Source organism: Mustelus asterias, chromosome 5, assembly GCF_964213995.1.
Source record: "Mustelus asterias chromosome 5, sMusAst1.hap1.1, whole genome shotgun sequence".
Taxonomy (NCBI): domain Eukaryota; kingdom Metazoa; phylum Chordata; class Chondrichthyes; order Carcharhiniformes; family Triakidae; genus Mustelus; species Mustelus asterias.
In genome coordinates this window covers 108,533,382-108,560,312 of record NC_135805.1, presented here as the reverse complement: position 1 = coordinate 108,560,312, position 26,931 = coordinate 108,533,382, and positions in this window count along the sequence as shown.

The following is a 26,931-nucleotide window of genomic DNA, read 5'->3' as shown; positions in this document are numbered from 1 at the left end:
TTTACTCCCGTGTACAGCTTGCCTGAGTCCAGAGGATGGTCGCCACTGCAGGGCGTGTCAGAACCCCATGGACTACCGTCACCTCAGGGTCAACCGGCCTGTGAGTCCGTGGAAGAACAGCTGGACGCCGCCTTGGGGAGAACGCCACCGCAAGTGCCTACTCCGGTGTCACCGCCGGTATTGAGGAGGTCACAATGACGGTGCGGTCCCCCTGACCGTCTGAACTTATAGACTGATGACACTTTATTCTGTTTTTTTTTGTATCCCGCCGGCCTTTGTTCTCAAAGGAGGGGTGAATGTGGTGAACCATCGTTGGTCCCCACTGGATAGTACTGAGCCAGGGTCTGGCCAGTACTACAAGGATGTACATATGTTACTGTTGGGTTGTGCTACTTGTTGCTGTTGGGGTTAGGGTGGGGTTGTTACACCTTTGTACTGTAGTGTTGTGGTACATCCCAGTCGGGCTCCGCCTCCTGGGAGAGGTATAAAGGTCCCTGCTCTGGCTGGGACCCCTCAGTCTGGGATCGTGTATATAATTATTGGCTGCTTCATTACAGTAAATAAAAGCCTTTATTTCCCGAGCATCTAGCCTCGTGTTTGATAACGCGCATCACTGTGCAACCCTCCAAAACACTCCTTTCAGGAGAAGCGGCATTTCACATGCACTGCCTTCAATTTGGTCTATTTTATTCGCCGCTCCCAGTGAGGTCTTCTCTACCTTGGGTGATGTGAGGGGAAGGGGGGAAGGGGATGAAAGGTGAGTGAGGGTTATGGTGAAGGGAGCTTCAAACTGATCTGTGGAACAGGGTCAATGTCTCAGCAAACAAAGGCAGGCCGTTTCATCTGGCCCCTTCTGGCCCATCTCTGTGTCTTGGGCATACCACCCCTGGTTCGATGCCCAACAGCCATCCCCACCTCTGTTGGATGAAAATCTCACCGGTTGGCACTGCCAGGATGGAGGTGAAATGATTTCCTTCCTCCCTGATGAACATCCAGCCCCAATGACTTCAGCTCCAGTTCTGGGTTGATGGAAATTTATCCATTAAATACCATTTTATGGGGTTCAAAAATATGCATTCGGGTAGTTTTTGCTTAATTACTTTAATCAGTCAACAAGAAATGTTGGAGCATCTCCACCCTTTGAGGTTTTACTTGTGATTTTCCACACCTCTGAACTGGCTTGCTCGGTGTAATGATGCACTTTCACAGACTTCATTAGAAACACAAAAGATATTTATTCATAAGAAAAACTGGACAGAGGCAAGCAGCCCACACAGCTGCTCCAGTCACCCGCATGTCGTCTGCCCAAAGGAGGAGTGCACCCACTGGGGAGATTACCCATTCTCAGTTCCAATTGGTCCCCCAAGTCAGGTGACCTTCTTTTGCTGTGTTGAACTTAAAGGGGCAATCACCACAAAAGGTTTATGAGGACACATGACAGAATAGTCATACATGATCTATTGGAAGGGGATAGCCTTCTTCTTTATTCATTCCAAGTCATCTTATGACAGTCATGATTAAGAAGAAAATTGTTTTCAGTTGTGTGTCGCTGATGTAGCAATGTGAGTGCACCATCAATGGCTTAAAAGGCCATAATTGACTGATAGCTGTTCTAGTAGGGGCCTGAAAGATATTAACTGCATAAGTCATAAATTTAGCATTGATCCCATCAGAACACAATTGAAGTAAGACTGACAACAACTTTTCTTTAAAGCAAATTTGTGCGGATGCTGGAATCTGAAACATAAGCAAAAAATGCTGGAAAATCTCAGCAGGTCTGACTGCATCTGTGGAGAGAGAATAGAGCCAACATTTCAAGTTCGGATGATGCTTTGTCAGAGCTGTTCTTTATACTCATAAAGATCACTATCAAAAACAAATGCCCAAAGGATGTCAAAGTGACAAAGGAAGCTAATGTAACATGTGTAAATACTAATAACAGGTTTTGCAAATAGCACCTAGTAATTCTGAAATCGTCAAAAAAGCAAATTCAGCAGCTCTTTGACTTTGTGTAAGAAAACCCACCTCTCAGCTTCACAGTAAATTCACCAGCTGCTGACAGCCACCACGCGTGCCCCACTTCCAGTTGCTTGATGACCCGGTTCTGTTACAATCACAAAGAAATGAGAAATAAAGTGGAGAAGATTCATGAGCCCTGACATTATGTTTCTGACTTATACAGAAAGACTGGACAAACTTAGGCTTTCCAGCCTCAGCAGTATGCACCAGTTCTTATATAATGTATATAACTGTGTGGAAAAGGTAAATGCAGTAAATTCAAAATTGCAGAAAAATGCTGAAAAATCTCAGCAGGTCTGACAGCATCTGTGGAGAGAGAATAGAGCCTACAATGAAGGGTCAGCTAGATTCAAAACGTTAGCTCTATTCTCTCTCCACAGATGTTGTCAGACCTGATGAGATTTTCCAGCATTTTTCTGTTTATGTTACAGATTCCAGCATTCGTAGTATTTTTCGCTTAACTTCATAATTGGCCTTGATTTCAATGGGTGTGAAATTATGATAATTCCCTTCAATCTGTATGCAGTGCAAAAGTCCCTGCAAATCATAATGTGGATCAAAAAATTGCTTAAATTACACTATAATTTCCTGGAATTTCTGTGCTAATGGCCTAAACTGTTGATGTACCATTACAATGGTGCAAATTTGCAGAAAATCCAAATACAAAAACATTGCACTTCTGTTTTCTGAAAAAATGAAGCTTTAAGTTGTATTTACTTTATTTCAACCAATGTGAAAGTACATTGATTTTTCAATTCAGATAACTGAGGCCTCAAGAAAGGGGAGGCAGTGGTGTCGAGGTATTCATAGGATCATAGGCTTTCCACAGTGCAGAAGGAGGTCATTTGGCCCATCGGGTCTGCGCCGACCACAATCCCACCCAGGCCCTATTCCGGTAACCCCACACATTTACCCTGCTATCACTTGACACTAGAGTCAATTTAACATGGCCAATCAACCTAACCCACTCATCTTTGGACTGTGGGAGGAAACCCAAAAGAAACCCACACAGACACGTGGACAATACGCACATTGCACACAGACAGAGACCCAAGGCCGGAATTGAACCCAGGTTCCTGGTGCTGGGAGGCAGCAATGCTAACCACTATGTCAGCGTGCTGCCCATTACTGGACTAGTAATCCAGAGACCCAGGGTAATTCTCCGGGTACCCAGATTTGAATCCTAAAAATGGCAAATGGTGGAATTTGAATTCCATAAAGATCTGGAACTAGAAGTCTAATGATGACCATGTAAACCATTGTTGATTGCTGCAAAAAATCATCTGGTTCACTAATGCCTCCTCGGGAAGGAAATCTGCCGTCCTTACCTGGTTTGGCCCACGTGTGACTCCAGACCACACAATGATGTGGTTGATGGCCTTGCAAGCCACATCTACAAAGTCACTTTGGGTGTACTGATACCACAAGGACTGCAGCGGCTCGAGAAGGCAGCTCACCTTCTCAAGGGCAATTAGGGATGGGTGGTGATGCCCGCATCCAATGAACAATAAAAGGAAGTCTGCATCACCCCCTCATCCCCTCTCCTCCCACCCCTCACATACATACACGCCTTTCAAACATGATCTCTTGTGGGGATGCAAAGATTAAAAAGCAGACATTTTATATCGAATCAAACTCACTATCCACAAGACAAAAATAAAAGTAGAAATTTATAATCAGGTTTTAATAAGTCTTCAGCAATCAGCTCCAGTTAATCGCCAACTCTTTTTTCATTATTTAGCTTCTCTGCTGCACTCGGTCCTCAGGGCTCACTGACAGATAATCTATTTTATCTACCCATATTTCAGTGCGTACCGAGCTTTCCCAAAAGGCACACTTCAAAAGTAGAATGTTTTCTGTTGCTTTGCCTTATGGGAATGAAACTGACATTAGCACCATGGCAACCTCGCCACTGCTCGGCTCAAAGATAGCCCTCCCATAAATCTTGTCTTGGTATTTTGTGAATATGTCAAATGACTAAAGCACTAAAAGATATTGATAAAGGCAGTACAGTAAACAATAGTGCAATGCCATGGCATCAGTGAAGAGTGAGCAGTGTGCACGCATGCAGACCTGTCATCAACCACCAATACTGGTGAGAAAAGTTAGTATAATGCGTGGCTTGCATAGAATTGGAGACTTGAGAGTTGTTGTTAAACTGGTAGCTTGTTACTGCAGAGGCTTTCAAAGACATCTGCAATTGCAGGAGCAATTGGAAGTTAGCACCCTAGGATGAGAACAGCCATCGTGGAGGATGTACATCTCAGATCCCTGCGATGCTGGTGTTGCTGGTGATGCAGTACCTGTGCTGACACAAATCCGATTATTTGTATCCATCATCATTCAAGAAAAAAAAACTTTGATGAAGAAATAAGCAATGGATTTAATAGTGCAAGGCTTCAAATGATTGAAGACTCAAATAGGTATGAAGGTCTTTTTAAACAACTGGCTTCTGGGATGTTTTCGTCGCCAGAAGATTTAGCACCACAGGACTAACAATACTATACATTAACAGAGAAGCTTAAAGACATCACATTACTGACTTGTTAAATATTTTATGCAGCTGTATTGTTTTATTGAGTGTCAGAACACCAGGGGTCCTAGGTATACTGCTGCCAGCTAGATTTAGCTGCAATAAATTCCACCTGGGCTGCCTGGCAGTCAGTGTTAAAACCCTCATTGTTAGAGTAAGAACAGATGTGTTAATTCTAAACCACAGGGTCGGGGTAAGAGCCATCTGGGCCTATCGTTGAGTGGTTGAGTAATTATACTTCAGCAGTCAGCAAGAACCAGACGAATGGAAGGTTTTCCTAGCCTGGGCCCCCATGCACTCCCATTATTCTTACTCAGAATAAAAGCCTGGCCTCAGTAGCCTGCAGTCTGTAAATTAGGGCGGCATAATCTTCTTTTCTTATTTCTTATCCTGCAATTTGTTATGCTTCGAAACATCCCAGTTATCCAGTAATGTTATTTACGTGTTCCTCAGATCAATGTGCAAAGCAGTTATATTTATTTTGCATTGAATTCTCAGTACCTTTCAAGTTTAACTTCCACTGTAAATAAATTAGGCTCTTGTCAATTAAGTGTTCTTAGGGCTGATTGCACTGACCTAGTGATAACACAAACCAAATGACCCATATCTGGGATTCTGAGGCATTATTCTCAATCTCTCGGTCCTTCCCCATTCAAAAATGGCCACAAAAGACAACAACACTCTTGAGGATTATGCAGAAGACAGCAATAGACAGCTGCCATTTCCATGGTTAGGTAGCCCACTCCAAACTTGGTGGAGTTTCGGTGTAATGAGACTTTTACAAACTCACTTGTTTCGTAGCCTCAGCATTTTCCATTTAGTGTTGCGGCCGAATGACAAAACTAGTGGGGTGGAATTCTAAGTGTTGAATTTGCGTGAAAAGTGGAGTAATTCACGTTGGTTTTTTCAGTGGGAGCTCAGCGAGGAATCTCCCACACTTTGTGCGCTGCAGAGGCCACCAGCGTGAATATCATTAAATTTCAGGGGGCGGGGCCATCCCCTCTGTAGAGGCTGAAATCAGCACACTGAGCGGGCTACTGAGCGGGCTACTGAGAGGGCTACTGAGCGGGCTACTGAGCGGGCTACTGAGCGGGCTACTGAGCACGCACCGATCTGTCAGTGCTGAGATCGGCACAGTGGCCCCGCACTGATGACCTCCCAATTCCTGGCCAGCTCGACTGCTGGGCAGCCCACAACCCCCACAACGCTGGCCCCCCCCCCCCCAACACCACCCCCCCCCCCCCCACACCCCCCCCCCCCCCACCCCCCCCACCCCCCCCCCCCCCCCCCCCCCCCCCCCCCCGGCCCCTCTGATCACCTTCCACTGACACTAACCTGCCCCGCAGTGCCGGACCCTCCAGTAGGCTGACCCCCGCCCCGCCCCCCTCCCCCCCAGCCCATCCCGATCTCTGGTCTCCCTCCTTCCCCGACTGATCCCTGTGCAGAGTGGCAGTGGGACACCCCACCCCTAACAATCAACCACTAGACCCTGCCCCGTTGGCACTGCCTCATTCCCAATGGGCAGTGCCAAGGTGCCCCCTGGGCATTGGCACTTTGCTCCCCTTGGGCAGTACCAGGAGCTCAGGCTGGCACTGCCAGTGTTCCCATGCCCAGGGGGCACCACCCAGTGGCCTGACACCCTGGGGGGCCCCAATCGCCCCCCTTCACTCCAGCAGGGTCAGGCCGCTAGTTCCCTGAAAGTGGTGAGCTAGTATAATCCCCTCCAGAGTGAAAGACTCTGGCGGGATGGGAGTGGCTAGCGGACACGAAGACCTCAGTCCTGGGCCTGTTAATCTCATTTAAATTATATGGAAATGATTATTTAAATCATTTCTGTGTCTCCCCGCCAATTTCCAGCGCAGAGCAGACGCCGCTGGAAATCCCGCGCTGGGAGACACTATCGCAGTGAGAACGCATGCGTGAATCCCGCGCATCGCCCGCTGTGAGATTCTCCCAACCCGCTGCGCTAAAAAATTAGCACAGCTAGATGGGAGAATCGCCCCCCTTGTGTGTGGTATCATCTGGCTTGCTTCTACGAGACAAAATCTATGCAGCTGGGTGGTGGAAATATCCTCTTTTTCACCAAATTAAACTTAAGGTCTTCCAGGTCAAAATATTATAGAAAACTATCTTCTGGCAGGTTATTATTTTTCAAGCTAATGGTAGTGCACCAGGGATTTTTCAATTCTCTTATCACTCCGCTTCTGAAAGCACTGATTATTAATGCAGATACGATGGGGCCAAAAGCTCTCCAATAACTGGCCACAATAACCACTGTGTGTTTAGACTGGGGTGGAGAGTCGGGTGGAGCTTATAAGGGGCAGCTTATTTATTTTTACCTATTCTGTTACTCTATCATAGTTGAATTTTAGCCCCCTGAGTGATGATGGGCTGTTCAAACCTGAAGGATGAAATAGCACACTCCTATCCTCACCAGGTGTCTGCTCGTATCCACTTTGCAGCAACTGTTATTGGATGCTGGTCAGGAGTGAGAATCCTGGTTGACCTTTACCCTCCGTAAGTCAGTGCTGTTGAAGCTAAAACACCCCCTAACTGCCAATGCAGACTGAGATTGGCTAACTTGGAAGAGACCAGGGCTAGCGGGTCAATGTGGGCCAGTGCTAAATCAAACAATGGCTTTGCTTTATCCATGACCATTAGGACAGCTTTAAGTTTATTTTTAACACATTTACATATCAGTCAGTAATGATAATAATCCACTATAATGGAGAAGAATCCCGCTGCCCTAAAACATGAAGGAAAATATACCAGATTTTAAAGTTAAAACCCTGATTTCCATTACAGATTTTATTGTGGCATGGAAGAGCAACAGGAGACATGATGGCCGGGATTCTCCCAAAAACATTCTAAGTCCCCAACTTGTGTGAAAATGGGAGTAACTCCCGCCAATTTTTTTGGCGGGATTTTCAGATTGAATCTCCGACACTCTGAGCACTACAGAGTGTCCCAGCGGGATTCCCTCTGAAAATCAGTGGGTGGGGCCTATTCCCATTGGGGATTCCGGCTGCATAGCACTGAGCCACTGCGTGTGCGCCAATCTCTCAGCGCCAAGATCAGCGCATGCACAGTGGCCCTTTACTGCCGGCCTCCCGATCGCTGGCCAGCGCCGCGACCCCCCAATTGCTAGCCTCCCAGATGCCGCCCCATAGACCCTGCCCCCAATATGCCCCCCTCTGGCCCCACCTCCTTGGCACCACCCAACGCCCAGTGGACAAGGCCAGTGGGCATTGCCAGTTTGCCCCTTGGACAATGCCAGGGGCCAGGGTGACACTGCCAAGCTGGCACTGCCCAGGGGGCACCCCCCCTTACCCCCAAACTCCTGCGGGGATCTCAATGGCCTCTGTTCACTTCAGCGGGGTTGGCTACCTGTTCCCCATTAGTGGGGGGCAGTTGTAAACCCTGCAGAAGTGAACCACTCCTGGCTGGGGGGATGGAGGGGGGTTGATGCGAGCGGGTCTGGAGACCTCAGTCCCAGGCCCGCTAATGAAATGCAAATGTTAATTTAAATGTTGAGATCAGCTTCACGCTGATTTCTGGCACAGAGCTGATGACGCTCAGAAATGTGGAGCCGGAGACGTGCGGAGGCCGTGACGCCAAGTGGGATGCCTGCAAAATGGCCGCCGCTGATGTCCCTCAGCTCGTTTCACTGCTAGAGTGGCGCACCAGGCTGGGAGAATCGCCCCTGATATAGATTTAATAATTGTAATTCACAATAACAACATAGATACTCAGTGAGTTCTTTTGTCCCTTTCTGCCTGCTTGCCTCGCTATTTTGCGTTGTTCCACTACTCGTGTCCCACTGCTTTGGAATCTACTGGGCAGTGAATGATGTTTGCAACTGGTGGCCTATCACTAAAGGGCTGATTGTGTAATCAGAGGGCAGAGATAGGTCACAGGCTCCATCTTCAAAGTCTATGTGAAACACTGGGAAACTTATGCGTTGTTCAGTGCTGCATATGTTGCCGAATGTCGTGGTTACATCAAGGGCAATGCCAAGAATGTAGTTTGTGACACTGGTCCTGGTGCTTCTCTATTTCTTCTCTACCTTCTCTGGGTGGCACGGTGGCACAGTGGTTAGCACTGCTGCCTCACAGCGCCAGGGACCTGGGTTTGATTCCCAGCTTGGGTCACTGTCTGTGTGGAGTTTGCACGTTCTCCCCGTGTCTGCGTGGGTTTCCTCCGGGTGCTCCAGTTTCCTCCCACAGTCTGAAAGACGTGCTGGTTAGGTGCATTGACCCGAACAGGCACCGGAGTGTGGCGACTAGGGGAATTTCACAGTAACTTTACTTCTTTCCTCCGGGTGCTCTGGTTTCCTCCCACAGGCCAAAGATGTGCGGGTTAGGTTGATTGGCCATGCTAAATTGCCTCTCAGTGTTCCAGGATGTGTATGTTAGAGGGATAAATGGGGTAAATTTGTGGGGTTTCGGGGATAGGGCCTGTTTGGGATTGTTGGTGCAGACTCAATGGGCTGAATGGCCTCCTTCTGCACTGTAGCAATTCTATGATTCTATGAAAGTTTGGGGTCTGTGATCCTTACAGGTTCAGAAGAAAACCTAAACTGTTCAGCACAGCCAAAGTTACTCCCACTGGTCACGTTAGCTCTGTGATAGGAAGACTCAGTTGAACATTGGAAAGTGTTTTAAAAAGTGTCTGAGAATATTTACATATTCGGAACATTTCTTCACCATTGCCAAAGGCCCTGTCTATGGATCTGTCCAGGTAATGGAGTGAGCATCTCAGTAATCTGCTTACTCTGCAGTGGTGTCTTTGATGGTGTTAAGTCATGATCTGAAAGGAATGGATCCCGTGTTCTATGATTCTCTGGTGTGCATGTTGGTCAGTGTGGTGAACCATAGATGGTTACCACTATGGGTACTTGTACATATGTTACTCTTGTTACTGTTGGGGTTAGGGTTTGGGTGTTCCATCTGTTATTATTGTTTATGTGGTACACTACGTTCGGCTCCTCCTTCTTCCAGGGGTATAAAGGTCACTGCTACTTCCTAGCAGTCTTTAGTCTGGGATAATATTGTTAAGTAGTGTGCTCCTATTTGTCGTGAATAAAAGCCTTTATTCCCGGGTATGTCCTAGCCTCCCGTGTGAATTAATCGCACATCAGTACGTCACCGTTCTCTGAGCTTTTGTGATCCCCTGAAGGTAGCAGCTCACACTTTTATGTGGATATACGAGAAAGAAAGATAGCATGCTCAAATAAACATTTTCAAAATGTAACTCAGAGTCAGAGGGTTGGTTCTGGGGCCCATCATCACGTTTGCTCTTGTCTTATTCTGACATTCAAAGGAGTGCACATTTCAGCAGCGGGCACACAATAGTTATCAGAACTGCCTGGTTTCACACCTCGCTATTTCACTTCACTGGCTCAAACAGTCAACATAGCAGTAGGGTCAAACTTGGGATCATCCTGCTCTCTAGGATTGAGTAACACACCTTGTTGCCATTATCCATGGACTCTCCAACTTATTAACCAGGTAATGCAACCACCTAGCTAATAAATACTGATTTACTTAAAACATTCAACATTCAAAAGGAAATTAGTTTACTCAGTGCAGGATAAGGATCTAAGTAACAGAATACAGTATATATTCTATCCTTTGATATATTCTAATATATATATATAGTATACGGCTAATAGGAAGGATCTTAAGAAGGAAATTAGGAAAGCCAGGAGGGGTCATGAGAAGGCCTTGGCAGGCAGGATTAAAGAAAACCCCAAGGCATTCTACAAGTATGTGAAGAGCAAGAGGATAAGACGTGAAAGAATAGGACCTATCAAGTGTGACGGTGGGGAAGTTTGTATGGAACCGGAAAAAATGGTAGAGGTATTTAATGAATACTTTACTTCAGTATTCACTATGGAAAAGGATCTTGGTGGTTGTAGTGCAGACTTGCAGCGGACTGAAAAGCTTGAGCATGTAGATATTAAAAAAGAGGATGTGTTGGAGCTTTTGAAAAGCATCAAGTTAGATAAGTCGCCGGGACCGGAAGGAAATGTACCCCAGGCTACTGTGGGAGGCAAGGGAGGAGATTGCTGAGCCTCTGGTGATGATCTTTGCATCATCAATGGAGACGGGAGAGGTTCCGGAGGATTGGAGGATTGCGGATGTTGTTCCTTTATTCAAGAAAGGGAGTAGAGATAGCCCTGGAAATTATAGACCAGTGAGTCTAACCTCAGTGGTTGGTAAGTTGATGGAGAAGATCCTGAGAGGCAGGATTTATGAACATTTGGAGAGGTATAATATGATTAAGAATAGTCAGCATGGCTTTGTCAAAGGCAGATCATGCCTTACGAGCCTGATTGAATTTTTTGAGGATATGACTAAACACATTGATGAAGGAAGGGCAGTAGTTGTAGTATATATGGACTTCAGCAAGGCATTTGATAAGGTGCCCCATGCAAGGCTTATTGAGAAAGTGAAGGGGCATGGGATCCGAGAGGATATTGCTTTGCCCACAGAACTGGCTTGCCCACAGAAGGCAGATGGGTCATATTCTGCATGGAGGTCGGTCACCAGTGGAGTGCCCCAGGGACCTGTTCTGGGACCCTTACTCTTTGTGAATTTTATAAATGACCTGGATGAGGAAATGGAGGGATAGGTTGGTAGGTTTGCTGATGACACAAAGGTTGGAGGTGTTGTGGATAGTGTGGAGGGATGTCAGAAGCTGCAGCGAGAAAGTGATAGGATGCAAGACTGGGCAGAGAAGTGGCAGATGGAGTTCAACCCAGATAAGTGTGAGGTGGTTCATTTTGGCAGGTCAAATAGGATGGCGGAATATAATATTAATGGTAGGACTCTTGGAAGTGTGAAAGATCAGAAGGATCTTGGGGTCCGCGTTCATAGGATGCTCAAAGCAGCTGTGCAGGTTGAGGCTGTGGTTAAGAAGGCGTATGGTGTACTGGCCTTCATCAATCGAGGAATTGAGTTTAGGAGTCGTGAGATAATGTTGCAGCTATATAAGACCCTGGTCAGACCACAGTTGGAGTAATGTGCTCAGTTCTGGTCGCCTCATTACAGGAAGGATGTGGAAGCCATAGAAAGGGTGCAGAGGAGATTTACAAGGATGTTGCCTGGGTTGAGGAGCATGCCTTATGAGGATAGGTTGAGTGAGCTCGGCCTTTTCTCCTTGGAGAGACATAGAATGAGGGGTGACCTGATGGAGTTTTATAAGATGTTGAGAGGTATTGATTGAGTGGACAGTCAGAGGCTTTTACCCAGGGCTGAAATGGTTGCCACAAGAGGTCACAGGTTTAAAGTGCTGGGGAGTAGGTACAGAGGAGATTCACTCAGAGGGTGGTGGGTGCGTGGAATGGGCTGCTAGCAACGGTGGTGGAGGCAGATTCGATAGGGTCTTTTAAGAGACTTTTAGATAAGTACATGGAACTTAGTAAGATAGAGGGTTACAGGTAAGCCTAGTAATCGCTAAGGTAGGGACATGTTCGGCACAACTTTGTGGGCTGAAGGGCCTGTATTGTGCTGTAGTTTTTCTATGTTTCTATTCTATTACAGCTGGATCATTTCAACAATCCTTTCTATCTCTACTGAAAGTGCTACTTCAAGGTGGGTCCTGGTTAAGAGCTTTGTTTGGTAACACTCCTGTTAAGTGTCTTGGGATGATGTTGGAGCTACAGTTCACCCTTTTCTGAGATCATTGAACTGATGGTTTATTAACAAGGGAGGTGGTACATTTACTAACTCAGCTATTGAAGGAGCACCAGATAAAACATCTCAAAATATAAGGACTCTTGAAGAAGTTATAACAGAACCCAATCTGGTTCCATTATTGTGCAGAGGAGACATTTTTTGTATATTCTAAGACTTCAGCAAATATAAATTCTCCAGGAATATTTTTGGATGTTACTTTTTGTGACACGCATTGTGAAGTGAGGTTTATCACTAGAGCTGATAGATATGCACCATCATATGTAGAATGAAGTGTTCACTGTCAGGGGTTGCATATCAGGCTAAATGTATAGACTATTCTGACACCTAATTTTACTATGTTTACAGTGGCGCCTGGCAAGACTCCAGAAGACTTACCCTGGATGTCTTACCGTGTTTATATTACTGCACGCTACAGACCCTGACGTTCAATTGCAAGGAGTTGGAGGGAATGGAAACAATTCCGTTTCGAACACTGAATGGAAATGCTGTTGTGGTGGCCATCATTGTCTGGGACACATGGAAAAGATCAGACTCCTTCAACCTTAAGACAGCAACTTGTTACATAAAAATGCCAATGAGTTTGTAGTATTTTAAACCAGTACAATGATCACCACTTACCCCCTCTCTGGGCTACCAAAAACACAAATAACGGATCCACTTTTCTTCCAGGTGAAAAAGCAGTGCCCTTATTAGTTTTTAAATGTATTTATTATTTATTTATTGTCACAAGTAGGCTTACATTATCACTGCAATGAAGTTACTGTGAATATCCCCTAGTCGCCACACTCCAGCTCCTGTTCGGGTACACTGAGGGAGAATTTGGCATGGCCAATCCACATAACCAGCACATCTTTTGGACTGTGAGAGGAAACCTGAGTACCCGGAGGAAACCTGTGCAGACACGGGGAGAACGTGCAGACTCCGCACAAATAGTGGCCCAACCCAGGAATTGAATCCCGTCCTTGACACTGTGAGGCAGCAGCACTAACCATTGTGCCACTGTGCCGTATCTGGGCAGAGTTTGTGCTAACTTCACTTGGCATGTACATCTTCCACTGCTGGAAAGAAAACCAAACCTGAAATATCTTGGAACTACTAATGATATGACCAGAAGACAAACATGTTACAACGATACTTGCTATCTTATTTAATTCAATGTGCATAAACAAAGCAATTAAAGCAATTAGTTTCATGGTTTAAGCAAAGCACGCATTTCTTTTTGCCACTCGTTTTTTAAAAAGCAAATAGTTTTTACGATGTGGACATTCTTGACAAGTCTTGGTAAGTTGCTGCAGTGCAGTCTGCAGTTAATATATACTGTAGCTACAGTCCGATAGTGATGAAGGGCATGGATACTTAGTGGAACTGATGGGATGGCAATCAAGTGAAATGTAACTTAGTTTTACTGAACTGTGATATTATGACGGATGTGAAGTAGGGAGTGTACAGAAGAATAAAAGTGCTTTTAACACCAACAGTGGGACTATAAATTGATAATTCCAATACTTAGATGTATGGTGGACCTTTTCCCTTCACGTGACTTCACTTCACTTACAAAAAGCTGTCATTTCATATTGAAGCATCTAAGAATAATAATAAATGCAAATCACCAAATATACCACTTGGCACTACAGCACCTACCCTGCTAGGATCGTGGATTGTTTTGCAGGAATTTGAAGTTGAATAAAATAGGCGTTAACATTAGGTTGATTTTCTGAAATTTTATTAGATTAGGTCGAGGGATCAAGAAAAGTTTCACAATGGTTTTGTCTTCCTAGAAATTTTGTCAGGCTCATTTTCTACTGGGGTCACCATAGTCAGAGGTTGATCTTGTCCTTGCCTTTTTCTGCATTCATGGGATACGGGTATCGCTGGTGTGGCCAGCATTTTATTTCTCATTTTTAATTGCCCTTGAGAAGCTGGTGCTGAGCAGCCATCTTGAATGCAATGGAATGGCTTACTGAGCCATTTTAGAGAGCAATAAAGAGTCAACCACATTGCTGTAGGTCTGGAGTCACATATACGCCAGGTCGAGTAAGGTTGGCAGATTTCCTTCTCTGAAGGACATTCATGAACCAGATGCATTTTTATGGCAATCTTGGAGTTTTGTGGTCACCATGACAAATAACAACTCTTTAGTCCAGGTTTTATTTAACTAATATAAATTGCTCAGCTGCCGATTTTAATTGTGTACAAATGGATGGGTTTTAAATGAGTTCATAGAATCATAGAAATCCTACATTGCAGAAAGAGGCCACTGGGCCCATCGAGTCTGCACCGACCACAATCCCACCCAGGCCCTGCCCCCATATCCCTACATATTTACCTGCTAATCCCTCTAACCTACGCATGTCAGGACTCTAAGGGGCAATTGTTTAGCATGGCCAATCAACCTAACCAGCACATCTTTGGACTGTGGGAGGAAACCAGAGCTCCCGGAGGAAACCCACGCGGACATGGGGAGAATGTGCAAACTCCACACAGACAGTGACCCAAGCCGGGAATCGAACCCAGGTCCCTGGAGCTGTGAAGCAGCAGTGCTAACCACTGTGCTACCGTGCCACCCATTAAAGCCTCTCCTTACATCTTCAGATCATTAGTTTAGGCCTTCTGGATTATTTCTCCAGTAACACTACCTCTAAGCTACTGTATGCCTGATGGTACATACACGCACACTTCCTAGCATGGGTCATTGGATGGTGATCAATGCAGGACTTCTTCTGATCCATTTACCGTGAGATGTTCAGACCAACTGTGATTCTCTAGCTGTGGCCTCATCTGTAATCAGACCACACAGCATTGGTCAGGAGTTTAGTATGAAAACGTTGTTGCTCTATGTGGTTCATTGCCATACCTCAGCAATCCTCTGAAAACATTTATTGATTCTTCTGTACAATTCATAGAATCACTATAGTGAAGAAGGAAGCCATTCGGCCCATCAAGTCTGCACCAACCACAATCCCACACAGGCCCTATCCCCATAACCCCATGCACTTACCCTAGCTAGTCCCCCTGACACTAAGGGGCAATTTAGCATGGCCAATCCACCTAACCACTTGGTAAATTCAATCTCTCATCTACAGCTTCAAAGTTTTCTCCTCTGCAAAAGAGATACATCCATGTAAAGGGAGTAAATTTCAATCTCAGCAGGATTAGAAAATTGGCAATAAAAACAGAAAATGCTGAAAAACACAGCAGGTCTGGCAGCATCTGTGGAAAGAGAAACTGAGTTTAATGTTTTGGGTCCATATGACTCTTCTTCAGAAGCTTGAACTCTGTTTTATTCTCTCTCCGCAAATGCTGCCAGTGCTGCCGGGCTTTTCCAGCATTTTCTGTTCTTCAGACTTTCAGCATCTGCAGAATTCTGCTTTCATTTTAGAAAATTGGCCATTGTGCATCAGCTGCCTTTTACATAGCCAACCTTGCTTTCCTACAATGGAAAAGAGAATTGGACAGGTCTGAAACAAGCAGCTGATAGATTTCCATATCAGCTTTGTTGATTAGAATATAGATCCATCACATACAGCAGTGCTGAGTGAGTGCAGCATTGTCTTTTGAATTGAGATGTTAAACTGAGTCCTTCCTGTTCATTGGATCCCAACCCATATCATACCTTACGGCATAAAGGCAGAGCACGGAAATTTTTCTGAAGCTGTGACCTACATCCCTCAGCCAACATCGCAAAAAAAGGGCTTACTGGTCCTTAATATCATTTCCTTTTGAGGGACATTGCTTTATTACGAAATGGCTGTCACGTTTGCATTCAAAACAACAGTAAACACACCTATCTGACTTTTGGCTAAGATCAAGTGTAATATTTGGTTTTGTATCTGGTCTTGGCCAATGAGGTTAAACTGAGGCTTCACCTGAAGCAATTTTTTAAAGCCATCTGGGCTTTTTTGGCGAAGGTGAAGCTCAGGTCAAGCCCGGGAGGGGGTGTAATGCCTCATCCTGTCAGCAGAAATCTTGTTTGATCGAGCCCAAGATGGGATGTATGTCCTGTCTTGTCAGCTTGGATCTGTTTTGTCTCTTATGTGGAGATTCTGATTGGACCAAATTGGATTTTTGAGTGGGAATAAAGTATCTAAAAGTACAAAAAAACAGTAACCACACCTTAAAAGTATTTCATTGATGGTATTAGTTTCCAAACTGCTTTACAAAATGATCCTTGAGTTATGTCGAACCTTGGATGGGGCAGGTTGGGGGTGGGGGGAGGGTGGCGAGTACATTTGTTTTCAAGTAGGTTAAGCACAAATTCACCCAAACAATCCCAGAGCTTAATGGGTTAAACTATGAGGGCAAGTTGCAGAAACGTGACTGTATCTCCTTGAATTTAAGTAATTGATTTGACCATGATGTTTAAAATGTTAAAAGATTTTCGTTGAATCATAGAATAGTTAAAGCACAGAATAAGCCACGTGGTCCCTCCAGTCTTGTACACCCTTTAAATTGTATCCTTTATTTTATATTGTGGCTCCGCATACTTTTTGTTAAAATGAATCATTTCTTTGCATTAAATTTAATCTGCCAGTTGTTCACCTATTCCACCAACCAACATTCTATGTTTTCGTAGAGTAGCTCCCCTGGTAAGGAGCTCTTGTGGCGCAATGGTAACCTTTCAGCCAAAAGCGTGTATCCATGCCCCACACCAGGAGTTGATGGCTACAGGAGATGGGTTTATTATTTGGCCAAATGGGTTGATTATCAACCTGTATATCCTCCCAACATGCCTGGAGGCGCCACTGGTGGTGAGAGTGAAGCAGTTTCCTGGTCAGCCATACCACAGAAGGCAATGACAAACCTCTGCAATACTTGGTCAAGCATAATCATAGACCAATGCAATGGAAATCAATGGTTGCCAATAGACTGTAAGGGCACAATATGATGAGGAGGAGTCCCTCTGGTGGAGGTATCAAGAGCAGGGAGACGCAATCTTAAAATTAAAGTGAGACCATTTGGGAGTGAAATCTGGAAATAATTTTTCAGATAAACGGTATTCGAAACTTGCCATTTTCTTCCCCAAAAGGCTGTGAACGGTGAGGCAAGTGGAGCTTTCAAGGCTGAGATAAATAGATTTTAGTTAAGTCAGGCTATCAAGCACTATGAAGTAAAGATAGGTAAATGAGTTGAGGTGTAGATCAGCCATAATCTAATTGTATGGTGGAATAGGCTCGAGGGGATGAATGGCCTATTACTGCCCCTAATGTTTCTGTTTCTTTGTAGTTAAAGGTCCATTATATAAAATGGATGAGCATTGCATTTAAAAGAAGGCAGTTTCCCTGTACTAAACTGATTGTAAACTATTTTATTGATAGGAACATTTTCTGAAGATATTGCTTGTTATTGTTCCAGGTCTGGAGAGGCTTCATTTTAATGTTTTCAGATGCCATTGCCTTGAAGCTAAAATCTCAATTTGCTCAGCTGTGTTTTTCAGTAATGCAGAGAGTAATTGCATGGAGAATAGAAACAGCTAAATTCAAGCTCGTTGTGCTGATTGAAGCATGTTTATGCCTCTTCAACTCATTCTTACTGAACAGAGATTATTAAATGAGAGAAGAAAGTTGCAAAGTTTGAATATGAAAACAGCTAACTTCAAGGGACAATTTACTGAGATAAAAATGTCCCGAAAAGTTGAGGTAAGCGTCATCTCTGTATGTAATGGTTCAACAGAGATGGATTCATTTCACACTCACGCAACAAACACATAAAGAGGTTTGACTTGTTCTGTAGATTAGACTGAGTGAACATCCTAATTGTAAATTAAGAGGTAAGTAATCTGTTGCATTATTGTTAATGGGGCAAGTATTAACTTCTTCTAAAAGTTTATGTATTTATTAATCACAAGTAAGGCTTACATTAACACAGCAATGAAGTTACTGTGAAATTCCCCTAGTTGCCTCACTCTGGCACCTGTTCGGGTCAATGCACCTAACCAGCATGTCTTTAAGACTGTGGGAAAAAACCCGCACAGATACGGGGAGAACATGCAAACTCCACACAGACAGTGACCCAAGCCAGGAATCGAACCCAGATCTCTGACACTGTGAGGCAGCAGTGCTAACCACTGTGCCACCGTACTGTCTGAACTTCTAAAATTATTCCTGGAAGTAATTCCTCGTGTGTTAAACAGCAATTAACAGGAACGGGTGGATTTACTCAGGATTGACTCTATTGCAACAGTGCATCAATTTCTCCCATTCACAGTTGAGATGAAAGCACTGGTGAGAGCCAGCAGCCTTTGAATGATTTCCAAAACACGAGATAGCTCGAGAGAAATCTGTAGAGGAACTCTGTTGCGTTAATGTGATATCAGTTTCTCCATGCTCAAATCTTTGGAGAAAGATAAGCAGCAAGAGACACTGGCTGAGATATTCGCGGGTATGGAAGGCAGACTCATTCCTACTCAATGTTGATTGAGTATTGTCAGTGTATCATGTGCCTGCATCTCAATGAATAATGGAGCCCACACCTTGACAGGGAAAAGGCCAATTCAGGAGTCTAATCTTCAGGAAAGAAGTAACACCAGATTGTACATTCAGTGAAAGTGAGCAAGCACATCAAAGCCATTTTATCACATCTTGTACTAAGAATCTCAGAAGCATTGGTGAGCTCCCGAGAGATATCCCAATGGTGCTCACTTTCCTGTAGGTCCAGTATGTTGCTTGATTCTCAATGGCAAATCACAAAATGGGGAACTTATGCAGCATTTTAATACCCTGCATCCACAGATCTTCCCAGACCACTTTCTATTATCTGGTACAGGGATTTATCACTAGTTCATGTTCATGAGCTTTTCTCCATTCCTTCACTGTCTGTGATGTCAGAATCTGAATGTCATTCAGCAAAGATGATGGTTTTCCCATAAGCTCAGCACATCAATACTCCCCATTTCTGTCCCTTTCATACACAATGGAGTATTCTGTGTTATCCCTTCAAACTGTGGTAAACCACTGTTAGCTTATTGCCTGTGTGTGTGACATGCCTGGACATGCCCCTGCCGGCCCTGCCTGGGACTCCTCCCCTCCCTGGTCCAGGTATAAAGGCGACTGCTCCCCACCCCCTGTCTCAGTCTGGACCAGTTCGTCGACATGGGTGTGCTCCAAGTCTTTTGCTAATAAAAGCCTATTTGTTCTTGAAACTAGTCTTTGCTCGATTGATCTGAATTGGACTTGATTTGATTGAATTGGAATTTAAAAAAATTTAATTTGAGGAATGTCAAATCCAGAATAACCCAGATTTGTTTCTTCTCTCAGAGCTGCAACAACTGACGCATCCTTCTTCGGCTTTCCTTCCCTATCACAAGATTGTTTTATCATGTTAACATGGCACACTCATGAGTTTTCCTTCTATCTGGTGTTCTTATCAAGGATTGCATCTCACTCAATTTCCTTTCGATTTGGTAAAGCCCACTAAACCTTGCTTTTAATAGTTCACCTACCACTGATAATACTAATAGTTTCTCCCCACTTACAAAGCTACAAACTTTTGATCTCTTATCCACTTATTTTTTAATCACATGTTGTGCCACCTTTAGCCGCTGTCTAGCCAACTGACCAGCCCTAGTTAATCTCTCCCTAAAGTTTGACACAACGATGTTGTCTCAGAACGCAGACTCACTAATTTCTCCTTGATCAATTTAAGTGGTCCTCTTACCTCATGACCAAAAATCAATTCCAATTGACTGAATTTAGTAGATTCATAGGTGCATCCCTAATTGCAAAGACTAAAATGGAATTCCTTTGTCCCAATCCTCTAGATAATCCTGATTATAAGCCCTCAACATGGTCTTTAAAGTTTGATGCCACTGCTCTAACACTCTCTGTAATTCTGGAAAATACGCAACTGAGTAAAATTGCTTTACTCCTAAGCTATCTATAACTTCCCTGAATAACTTTGATGTAAAATTGTATCCCTGATCAGATTAGATTTATGTGGGATGCCCATATCTGGTAAAAAACTGAGGTAACTTCCCTACGATCCAATTAGCTGTAATATTACCCAATGGAATGGCCTCCAGACATTTTCTGAACAAAAGACATCCACTCCATCCTCTATGTGTTCTTGTTCTTTATCAACCATCTGGTCAAAAATTGTTTCTGACAACGGAAACTCAGCCTTCTTATCTTTACTCCTTGATTTCTCCTCCTCCTGTCTCACTGTCTCAACCTGTGGCTTTGTGATCGTCTTACAACAGAGTCGGGAAATATCCCAGGATGTGCTTCCTACAACACCTCAGTTGTTTGATTTTCCACTGTTTTTTCAAGCACAGCAGGTATCACCCCCACCTGTGATCCAACTATTTTGTTACCCAGGATAAACTGCACCCCTGATAGAGGTAATCTCTCTATTACTCCTACCAGTTCACCACATTTCACCAGGCTCTCCAACCTTACCTTACATAATGGAACACGACTCTCTTCGCCACTAATTCCACATATTACCACCTTTTCTGGCAACACTGCTTCTAAACTACATGACTCATCATCTCTCAGCATTAAAGATTGACTTGCTCCTGTATCCCTTAAGACCTTAACGTTTTTACCTAATCCACATAAGGAAACCATACCCACACAAATAAAATATTTGAAAAGATCTGACACTTGATTATCAAGTAATCTCTGAACAGGCTATATGTTCTTTTGCACCTCTTCAGCTTCAACCATGATTTCCTTTGCCAATTTAACAAACACCCTGAGTTTAACCTGTCTTCACATGTCTGTCTTCCCAGTGTTTTTCTTAAGCCACCAACACTGACACTGTGTGTCCAATTTTATTACAATGAAAACATTTAAGGTTTCTTATCTCTCTTCCACCTTCATGCATTTCCTTTTTAACCTGAGGCAAACTGTCCTCACTATCTCCAACGAGACCCCCTTTGCAGTGACCACCTGCGGATTTCTCTTTTCCCCAGTTTCACAGAGTGAAACTGAGTCGAAAATCAAACATCGATTTCTGGACTAATTCAAAATCGTTTGCCATTTCTGCTGCCAATTACATTCTCAGAATTTACATTCTCAGTCTTCTTTAGCTTGTATGTCCTTTTTTAAAAAACATATATCTTACTTAAAAGTTAAATATATCCATACATTGCCCTTGAGTGCAATTTTGCCCTTGTCCAATTTTGTCCCTGTTCTTTTATTTCCAGTTGGGATGACTGGATAATGATCCAGAATTAGATTCTGATTTAATTCTGATTAGCACAAGGGTCAATTGTAGTACATCTATTGCAAACTCCAGTTGATATCAGCTAATTTAGCACTAAAGTCGACTCTCATATGGTTCATTTTCAAGGTGCCATTACCAACTGATCCACCAGGGGAGATGAGAATGCAACTAGGTTTCTAGCCAATAGAATGTTTGCTGGTTCTCACGCAGGTTTGTAATCCCTGCTACATGACAATCTATGAAGCTGCGATGAGGTAGGTTGTTCACAGAACAGTGCTGTTTGGTGGAAATCAAAGGCCCATCCCATGGGCTTCCGAGTAGATAAGAACATCTACTATTTTTTTTTAAAACATCAAATCATGTTTTGATCAATCCCAATGCTTTAGAAGTCATAGAATCCCTACAGTGCAGAAGGAGACCAGTCAGCCCATCAAGCCTGCACTGACAACAATCTCACTCAGGCCCTATACCTGTAACCCCACATATTTACCCTCCCATTTTACTCTGACACAAAAGGGCAATTTATCATGGCCAATTAACCTAACCAGTACATCTTTGGACTGTGGGAGGAAACCCACACAGACATGGGGAGAACATGCAAACTCCACAGAGACAGTGGCCCTAGGCCAGAATCGAACCTGGGTCCCTGGTACTGTGAGGCAGCAGTGCTAACCACTGTGCCATTGAGCCACTTTCGAATGTATAATGTGGGAGTACTGTAAATAAAAAAGCACCCTCCCTAGAATTAGCATCCCTGTATTGTCTAAGGCCTTGAAAGAACTTGTCAGATTGTCCAATGATGAGTTAGAAGGTGAGAAAGCCGAAAGGATGAAAGGTTAAATAAAGGCAACTGTAATGATTAAAGTCCTCCGATTGGGGTGCAGTAAGAACCCCTGCTACATGGGTGGCAAGATGGCACTTCTGCATATCCAGAGTTAGTTAGATAAACAGCTAAAATCTCTGCTCGTAAAAAAATATAATGCCTTGTTCCTAATTTCTGGTTTAAGGCAGTAACTTGCAAAACAGATTTATTTTTTAACACGGAAAATTGTCTCCAACTGAGCAAAAGGATATAGCTGAGGGCAAGATCCAAATGTTTGATATTCTGGAGATATTGTGTTTAAGTTTGTGTGTGTGTCTTTAAAATTCAGTCAAATTCACTTTAACGACACTCCGAAACTAAATCTGGAAAACTGGGAGTTGGCGATCTCCAAAGTTCTAACATCCCTTGACGTAAAATCCCTGCAGAATTGTGAACATTTTGTAGTCTGAAAGAGAAAATGGACTTGCAGATGGTGACTGCTCACCATCTGGTGATTCTAACGTATGGAGATTGCTGTCACTCCAAACAGTGTCAGAGCCATTTGGTTAAATATTTAAACTCAGGCAGGTAGAAAGGAGCGTACCACCCATTTATGAACCCTGTAACTAGGGTGAAAAGTGCTGATGTAGCCAATGAGTTCACAAAATCAAAGCACACACTGTGAAAAAGCAACAGAACAAAAGTAGGATTAAAAGGATTACTTGAACAATGGAAGTGTATTACTAATTGACCTGTAATGGATTTAAGACCCACCCAGGTCATGTGTGAAAGATGGGAATGCAACAATAGGAACTAGTTGAGAGGATTAAACGAAATCAGGCAAAATGGATATGGAAAAGATAGTATGAAAAATATTCATTGGTAGAAGGTGAAATAAAAAAGGAGGAATATGACATGCTGACTGCAAATGGGAGCACAGTAAAAGTGGACATAAAGGAACAAAGATCAGCCATTCAACTGAATGGATACATGACTAGGACCAGCACTCAGTTGAAACATGAGCTAATACTTTGAGAATAGCAGAACTATGATATGTCCCTGGGCTATCAGAACAGGTTCCATACATTCACAGAGAAGCTTACTTCAGAGAGTTCCTCTTGCACTATCCGTAACTTACAATTACCAAATACCCAGAACGAAAAGCTACAGCCCACAGGTTAATTTCCACGGTGTATGCTATTTTTCCTGGGTATTCACAGCTCAAAGTTACATGCAATGGGCATAAGGCATAACATTTAACATGAAGAGGATTTTAAAAATCAATGAAATTAAAGCTGATGTGGAGCTGAAATTTACAAATTTCCATTTCTGGTGCTCGGTATCGCATGGAGGTGGGGGGGGCGGGGGGGGGGGGCGGACACACCAGGAGTCTGAATTTAGAAGTCAGTGGGCTCTGCAGGATTTACTCACTGGAGATAGAAAGCTGCTGTCTATTCCAATCTTTGCACTCTGCACGCAGAGCTCTACACCAACAGTCTATGCTTCTGTGAAAAGAAGACATTAAGAGTTTTAACAACACCAGGTTAAAGTCCAACAGGTTTATTTGGTAGCAAATACCATTAGCTTTCGGAGCGCTGCTCCTTCGTCAGGTGGAGTGGCAGATTTCCACTCCATCTGATGAAGGAGCAGCGCTCCGAAAGCTAATGGCATTTGCTACCAAATAAACCTGTTGGACTTTAACCTGGTGTTGTTAAAACTCTTACTATGTTCACCCCAGTCCACCGCCGGCATCTCCACATCAAAAGAAGACATACCAGGATAGAAGTTTGTCTCAGACAGCGTTTTCTTTCTGCAGAGTGTAAGTAGGCTGCTAATTCGTTTGCCCACATTTCACATGACTGCCCAAATTGAATTTCTACCTCATTGCTTTCTATAAGCAAACACTTGCATTTATGTAGCATCTTTCTTAACCTGAGGATATCCCAAAGCCAATGAATAGAATCATAGAAACCCTACAGCACAGAATACCATTCAGCCCATCGAGCCTGCACCAACAACGATCCCACCCTATCCCCATAACCCCATGTATTTACCCTGCTAGTCCCCTTGACACGAAGGGGCAATTCCGCGCATCTTTGGACTGTGGGAGAAAACTGGAGCACCCAGAAGAGACACATGGGTAGAACGTGCAAACTCCACACAGAGAGTCACCCAAGGCTGCAATCAAACCCCGGTTCCTGGCACTGTGAGGTAGTGGTGCCAACCACTGTGCCGCCCATTTGAATTTGAATAGCTGTCACTGTTGGAATATAGAAATCATGAATAAAATCATTGATGTTGTTAACATGTACAATTAACACAGCCTTGAATTTTCTCACACATTCTGCTGCTGCATGGCTGTTGGAAGTGCAGTGGAACTCCAGAAATAGTAGACAGTAACAATTACCCAATGGAAAGGTAGAGCAAAATGCCATCATCGTGGCGTGTTTTATCTTTTAGCAGTCAACCAGGAATGAAGAAGCAGGAGCCATTTTCAGACAAGCTACCAATCTGAAATGGGCATTCTGATGTTGGTGACCACATTCATTCAGGTGACATAATATCAGGCGGTTGGGAATAAGGTCTGCCACTGGACGGTCACCTTCAGGCAGCTAAACTGGCCCCAATGCCTGTGAGAATCTGAAACTTTTAATTGGCTTTTAGTGGCCCTTAATTACTCGGGTCGGTTGCCTGCCACGCCCGGGAGCTGGATGGAAACAGGAAACTGGCACATGGGCCAACAGTACCATTGTTAGTGCACATTATCTCCCTGAGGACCCGAAAACCCTGCCCCATGTAATTCAACCGAGCACAAAATTGCATTTGGAAAGTAGTCGGGCAGTGGACTGGGACTTGTTATAAACCCAATGTGTAAAATTCTGGAGAAACCCACCCATCCTCATAACATTAAACATACACTGCCCACAGAGCAGAGTATTTCCTCAAAATGTTTTTGCCATGAAGCTCAATACAAGATTTGCAATGAGCCATATAACTCATCTCTAATGACTGAGTAGGCAGTGTGTAATGTCACATTTCTAAACTCGCCTACGAGAGCCAAGTGTCATCAACAAAAATAAAACAGATTTATAACCACCCCCTAAAGAAGTAGCACATCATATGTAACGATCCAAAGCAAAAATGTGAACAAAAGGGAAGCATATACAAACTAAACCGCAATGCTGGAATTTTACCGCCTCGCCTGCCCAAGGCTCGTAAGATCCTGCCCACGACCAATGGAGAATGCCGTTCTGCGAGCCTTGCCTGCCCGGTTCTGGGGTGGATGTGCTGATAGAATTCTGCTCTATATACCACACAGTGCTCACCAGCCATGGGAGGGCAACACCCCTAATACAGATCATATTGAGTGAAAGTAAAAGCAATGCTTTAGCTTCAACGAGTATTCAGAGGCTACCCTGCACACACTCAGCAACAAGCATGAAAGGTTTTAAAGCAGAATTGAATCCAGTTCCAGTCAGGGTACTTTGCTGAACACCATTAAAGTCTCAAACCTCAATCTGTTTGATGTTGAGGTCTGATTCCAACAGACAAACTACCCGGCATTGACCTCAGCAGCAGAAACAACAACGGCACACCCAGCCCTGCTGACCATCCAAAGCCCGTCATGATTAATATCTGGGGGATTGTGTCGGAAATGGGAGAGCTGTCCCAAAGCCCAGACAAGCAACAGCCCAACATAGTCATTCTCATGGAATTATACCCTACAGACAATGTCCCAGACACCTCCATCACCATCCATGGGTATGTCCCGACCCACCGGCAGGTCCGGTCAAATGTGGGCATGGAAACCTCCTGCTGATCATCACCCTACCTATTCCCCTCAGCTGATGAATCCGTACTCCTCCATAATGAGCCCCACTTGGAGGAGGCACTGAGGGTGACAGGAGCACAAAATCTACTCTAGGTGGAGAACTTCAATGTCCATCACCAAGAGTGGCTCGGTGCCACCACCACTGACTGAGCTGGCCAAGGCCTGACACTGAGGACTGCCGCCCAATGCCATAAGAAAATACATGACCTCATTTGAGCTGCAAGGGTGAGTGTCCCACTATCACATCCTGGCACCAGTCCTGTCTCTCATACCTGGAATGTCCACATCAATCCACTCCCTGACACCCCGCGGCCTTCCAGCATCCAACCCCCCAGCATCCTCTTCAGATGCCTCTGACATTCCTCACCACAACCCCTTCCTGTCCTGGCATGGTGCCAACATATGCCACCCATCCCCGGCCCACAAGCCAGTAGGCTTTCAATCGTCCCCTTTTCTCCCCACAGGAGGAGATAGCTCATAATAACAAAAGAGAGAGAGAGAAGACTGATGGGGGAATTCCTGAATCCGTTCCCTTAGTGCCTATGAGGAGAGAGCGATGGGGATTTCAGGGGAGCCATGTAAGAGAGCTGTGAGTGTCTGTGAGGTCAGCCTGTGCCACAGAAATGAGGATCCACAGAACATTCATCCATATGACCTTTCTCAAGTAAGTTCCAAGCTACCCAGACACTTGGGGCAGCACGGTAGCACAGTGGTTAGCACTGCTGCCTCACAGCACAAGGGACCCGGGTTCAATTCCTGGCTCGGGTCACTGTCTGTGTAGAGCTTGCACATTCTTCCCATGTCTGTGTGGGTTTTCTCTGGGTGCTCTGGTTTCCTCCCACAGTCCAAAGATGTGTGGGTTAGGTTGATTGGCCAT